The sequence below is a fragment of the Micromys minutus genome (genome assembly GCF_963924665.1).
Source record: "Micromys minutus genome assembly, chromosome: 1".
Taxonomy (NCBI): Eukaryota; Metazoa; Chordata; class Mammalia; order Rodentia; family Muridae; genus Micromys; species Micromys minutus.
Window position 1 is genome coordinate 60288986 of NC_137969.1, and position 6299 is coordinate 60295284.

The following is a 6299-nucleotide window of genomic DNA, read 5'->3' on the forward strand; positions in this document are numbered from 1 at the left end:
CTAAAGAGGAATGTTAATGCTCAATCTAATTGTATTAAAATTCCTAGGCAGAGAATATCTGATGGTATTTCCAGAGACAGATCTTTGAGAGTCTCAACTAATCAGTGGATTGGTCTCTTAGTGGACTTCTCATATTATCATACTTAACAGTAGGAGGCATCCTACCAGCCCCTAGAGTTAAATTTTCATCGTCATTTTCTAGTGCTATAGCCACATTTAAATATGGATAATCAGAACTGAGCTATGTTAAAAGGTTCAGGTAAAATTTGGAGTTCAGAGACTTCGTGTTGCAGTAAATATTTAAAAATTAAAAACTGTTTATCTCTTTACCAGCCCTGAGGTCTTGCTCCTCAGGACCGACCCTGATACGGAGCCCCACGCACCTCTAGAACCCAGTCTGAGCCGCCACGGCCCAAATCGTCTGAGCAACTCCCTTCCCTTGGTGGTTTACTACTGCCTGTTCTCCGCCTCTGTCCCGGGGTATTTCTGTACCCCAAAATCCCACACAAACACAACTACAACTTCGAATGAAGAAAAGGGTGTAAAATAGCTCATTAATATTTTTACATTTATTACAAGTGGAAATGACATTTTGAATAGATTAGCTAAATAAAACTAGTACAGTTAGCCAGCTGCAGCAGCAGGCAGTGATACTAAGAGGCAGGAGAGAAGGTTCTACAGCCTATATGAATTCATCTTTTGTCAAAGATTTCGGTAACTTGATAGCCATCTTCTTTTGTTGAGACGATAGGTTAAGGTTAGTCTTCTTGAGGGTCCAACCATGTTATGGGATCTGTTTCTATTATGTTTTGCAGGAATTTTCTTTCTAACTGATGTGTCAAAATACTTGAGAAGTATGGCTGGAGAGTGTGGCTGGATGGATGGCTCAGAAGTTAAGGTCACTTGCTGTAGATTGTCCTGAAGCTGTTTGAATTTTAATGTTAATTAAAAGAAGTGTTGCCTAGTCATATGACTCCAGCTGAACCTTCCCATTTTAATTATTAAAATAAAGGAAAGCCAGTGACTGGGTGGGGCGAGGGAGGTGGTGAGGGCTGAGAGGACTGAGGAGGTCAGAGGATGGAGGGTGAAGGTTGTGGCAAGATTGGTTCTCAAGGTCCAGCTAGACCCAGGTGGCATTGATTGGTGTTAAATAGCTATGAGCATTAGGGATTTTTATGGGTCTAGTATCTCATATAGAAGGGCAGGTATATCTTTGTCTATTTGATGTAATCTTGTTGTGTAGAGGGTTTGTGGACTGAAAGTTAGATATATAAACCTGTATGAAAAGTTATCAGGCTGCAGAGTTGTGTTTGTGGGATTTGGTGTAGAGAAACACCCCGGGACAGAGGCAGAGAACAGGTGGGAGTAAACTGCCAGGGAAGGGAGTTGCACAGACAAGTGGGACTGTAGTGGTGGCTCAGATCTAGAGACAGAGGAGTGAGAGGCTCCGAACTAAAATCGGGCCTGAGGAGTGAGACTTCAGGGCCGATAGAGACAGAAACGTTTTTATTTTTTTAATATTTATTGCAACAACGTGCTGCTCTTCCAGAGAACAAGAATTTGGATCCCAGCACCCACACTAGCTCATTACCACCTCTAAGTCCAACTCCAGAGGATAGAACATGTACCCTCTGCAGGCCTCCAAAGGTATTGCATACATGTTGTACACATACCAACACATATACAACACATAGATAATAAAATTTTAAGAAAAAAATAACAAAGGCAACTTGAGGAAAGAACTTCTTTTGGCCACCAGTCTGATGGTCCAGTTCATTTTGCCGAGGGATTAGTGTTGGTAAGAGTGAGAGGCCGTTGTTCATATTTTGTCAGTGGTCTTAAATCACAGAAAGATGTGTTCTGGCTTGCTTTCTGTTTATTCGATCCAGGACTCCAACCTATAGAGTAGTGCTGTCCACGTTCAGGGTGGGTCTGTTAAATTCTGGAGACACCATCATAGACATACTGAGAAGTGTATTTCTGGACTGATTCTAATTCTCATCAAGTTGACAGTTAAGTTCCAGTCAAGATTAACCATCATAGATTCCTTGGACATCCTCCAAAATACTGACTGTGACCAACACAGGAAGCCCAGTTTCTCCCACAGCCAGATTTCAAGCTCACTTATACCTAGATTCCATCTGCTTGCTATGGCCAGCATATCAAATTTCCTTGATTCAGGTTACGATTTTTGCTTTAGCATTTTTAAGAGATACACTTTGGGGGTATTTTTAAGAGATACCTTTTTGGGGGGGGGGCTTGTTTTGGTTTTTTGAAACAGGGCTTCTCTCTGTGTAGCCCTGGATGTCCTGTAAATTGCTCTATAGACAGGTTTGCCATGAACTCAAGAGATCTGCCAGTTTGTCTCCTGAGTGCTGGGATTAAAATCATGTGCCACCACTGCCTGGCAAAATGTTCTTTGTTCTTATACCCTGATCAACATGAGAGCAAGTGCCAGAGAAACCACATTGATCTGTTGATGGTTCAGAGTGCACAACACAATCCTTGGAAAGGAAAGTTATTCCATGTTTACTTTCTTTCTTTCTTTCTTTTTTTTCTTTTCTTTTTTTTTCTTTTTTTTTTTTTTTTTTTTTTTTTTTGAGATAAAGTCTTAGTATATAGCCCTGGCTGGTCTGCAACTGCCAGCATGGAACTCACAAAGATCTCTCTGCCCCCATCCCTGACTTGTCTCATTGCTGAGATTAAAAGTGTGTGCCATCATACTAACCTCATTTACAGCCAATATTATCATAGCACAGCACAGTCATGATCAGAGAGGACAGACAACTCTCGTGATGGACAAGGCTCCTTTAAAGATTTGCCCTAAGGATCTCTTGGTAACTGCAGTCCAGGGAAACATTTCTTCCTAGAGGAAGGCCCACAAGACTCAGAGAGCTATGATCTTCACATTTCTGGGAAAGCTGAAACTCCAGAATTCACAAAGGTCTCCTCCCCAAGGACATAGACTCAAATGTGAAGATGGAGGTGCCTGGAAGAGACTTTCCACCCCAGGACTGCATCATCAAGACAGCCATGTTTGGGAGGGCTTTCAGTGATGTAGCTGCGTGTGGGTCACCCACACTGCTATAAGTAACCTTGATAAAGTCATTGATTCACCAGGACAGACTTTGATATGATCACCCCTTTAGTCTGTCCTCTGGTTACAGGGATAGGCTTTTTTGTAGTATAAAGTTTCTCTAGAAAAGATGAAGATTCACTTTTAAATGTTAGATTACCTTAAAAATTGAGATGGGAATAAAATGGCAGGGCAGTTTTTATGTAGACACTAAACATGTCTAATTACTGAGCCAAAGAGTCTTGTGAGGGAAAAAAATTAACACTTTATACTTCTTACGTGTGACTTCTGACATTTTTAAATTCTATTTGTAGCTGGTGATTATATTTTTACTGGACATGCTGTTCTGGGGAATCAGAAACAGGGAAGTAGCAGGTCACATATGGAGCCTGCCTTAAGCCACGAGTTTGCTGTCACTCACCCATCCCTTCAAGGATCTCGTACTATTTCATATTCCATGGGACTTTACATGGAATGGGCTTCCACTGTAGTCATGAAAACCTCTCCCTTTCCCGGGGCATGACTGCTTACTGCTGAGGTTCTATGGGCCATTCGCAATTCTATGTGCACACACCAGCTGAACTGCAAATGCCCCCAGGGGTTTGTTTTGTCCCTTTGTCTGTGTCAGTTGTGGTTGTATTTTACCCTCAAAAACAAATTTTCTCAGGGTTGGAGAGATAGCTCAGCAGTTAAGAGCACAGACTGATTTTGTTGAGGACAAAAGTTCAGTTCCCAGCACCCACATCAAGTGGCTCCCAACTTCCTGGAACTCCAGCTTCAAGGGACCTGATGCCCTAGACTAGCCATAGGTTCCTATATTCACACACACATACTCACAGAGACAAACACATGTACACATTTTTAAAAAATATATATGATTTCTCTTTCTTGGCTCTTGCTGTCTCCTCCTCACAGTGCCTTGGATCTACCCAGCAAGCTTGGGAGTACATCCTTGGCCTTGCTGTCTATGAATAAGAACATTTTCTGGAGTAGCAACATCCAAACTTCCTTCATAAAGTCAGTTTGCCAAGTTTAACCTTGACCCCAATTTTATAAAGAACCTGAACATAGGAGAATTAGTGGCTCATTATCTTTAACTAACTCCGAGTCCAGGCCTTCAGCTGGCTAATCCAGGTTTTCAGTTGACTAGTCTAGATTTCCAGCTGGCTAGTTTGGGCCTTCAGGTGGCTAGTTTGGGCCTTCAGGTGGCTAGTCCAGCCCTTCAGATGGCTAGTCCAGCCCTTCAGATGGCTAGTCCAGCCCTTCAGATGGCTAGTCCAGGCCTTCAGGTGGCTAGTCCAGGACTTTAGCTATCTACACTCCCTGCCTCTGCTGCTGCTGTTCTGCTAAGGAGGCAGTTCCTATCTGAAAATGCAATGGACAAAGTCAGGCAGCCTGCCTCGTGGAGACTGAGCTTGCCCAGGCCACACCCTGATATCTGTTTTGTTCCAAAACACCAGGTATTTGGCTTCAGTGAAAACAGTGCCAAGGTAAATTCGGCCTGGCCGGAAACAGGAGCCCATGCCCACAGCCGTGTATCGGTGGCAATTGCAGATGTTTGAGTTTCTTTCTGTGTATGATAGAAAGTAGAATAATATTTGTCAGAGCTGAACAAATAGTGTGTGCTGGCAGGAAGTACGACCTTGTATTCCATTCATGCCCATAGAAAGTGCACGCGGATGGGGCTTTTTTAACTGTGGGGAGGGAGTTATACCAACTGGCTCAGACCAACACAAATCTCCTATGTTCCTCAGAACAAGAAGCTTCCTGGAATCCACTTCTATCATTGAATCCTTTCCTGATGGCCTCATAGTTGTCTGTGTCTCTGCTAAGTCTAAATTCTTGTCTTTGTTCTCAATGGTATTCATAATCTTCTCCACATGGTTTGTCTTCCTTCAGTGTTTACAAGCCTTCAATGTGCTCAGATGAAGTCTCCTTTTCTTTTTTCTTTCTTTATTTTTTTAAAAAAGATTTTATTTATTTTATGTATATGAGTACACTGTCACTGGCTTCAGACACACCAGAAGAGGGCATCAGATCCCATTACAGACGGTTGTGAGCTACCATGTGGTTGCTGGGAAATGAACTCAGGACCTCTGGAAGAGCAGCCAGAGTGCTCTTAACTGCTAAGCCATCTCTCCAGCCTCTTACTTTTCTTTCCAGTTCTTTCTGTCTTTACTCTCAGCACTTGGGAAGCAGACACACGTGGGTCTCTGTGAGTTCTGGTCCAGCCTGGTCTACAGAGTGAGTTCAAGCAGAGCCAGGGCTCTGTAGAGAGACACTGTCTCAATCAATCAATCAATCAATCAATCAATCAATCAATCAATCAAAACCATTTTTTAGCCTTACTAAGAGAAGTGTGGTACTTTTATTTTTTTTTAGATAATAACTTTTAATTATGTGTATCTGCATGCATGCCTGTGTGCAGGTGTGTGCATGTGTATGCAGGTCAGAAATGAGTATTGAGTCCCCTGCAACTAGAGTACAGGCACTGTAAGGCATCCAGCACTGCTAGGAATGGCATTCAGGTCCCCTGAAACAGCAGTACCTGCTCTTCCCAGCTGTGGGGTACTTTTGGCCCATTACATTAGACTATAGTGTAGCTTGGACCTGTTGTCTAAGAAAAGAGGTTTTGGTCTGTTAATAGAGAAGCATTCTGACAGAATAGAATAAAGGGCATTCTGCAAGATTCTGCCTTGACTATTTCCAGGGTGAGCTGTTAAAGGGTTTCCATGTCAGGAGTATGGTCATCAGACCTTGGATAATGAGCATACAGGGGGAGTGAGATGTGCAGGGGGTTCTCAAACCGGAACCCCACAGTATTCTATCTCTAATCCCTGCCCTCACTTAGCCTGTGCCTTACTTACACTCCTGTGTTGTCCTACTGTGCTTTATAGCCTCAGTAGGTTCCTGATCTTCATGGTGCCTGGAAGTGATTTCTCTTTTTGTTTTTAGATTTTTATGAGCCAGTTTTTTTTTTAATGGATTTGCTTTGTTCATTGTTGTGTTTCTTTGCTGTAGATTAAGAACAAGCGCTTAACAACTAGAATTATAGCTTCATAGGGAGCTCAAAGCCAGCCTGGGATATACAGAGAGTTGTTTAAAAAACAGAAAGACAGGAGAGAGACAGAGAGAGAACAGGGATAGAAAATGGCTCAGGGGTTGAGAGCACTAACTGCTCTTCCAGAGGACACTGGGTTCAACTCCCAGTATCCACATGGCC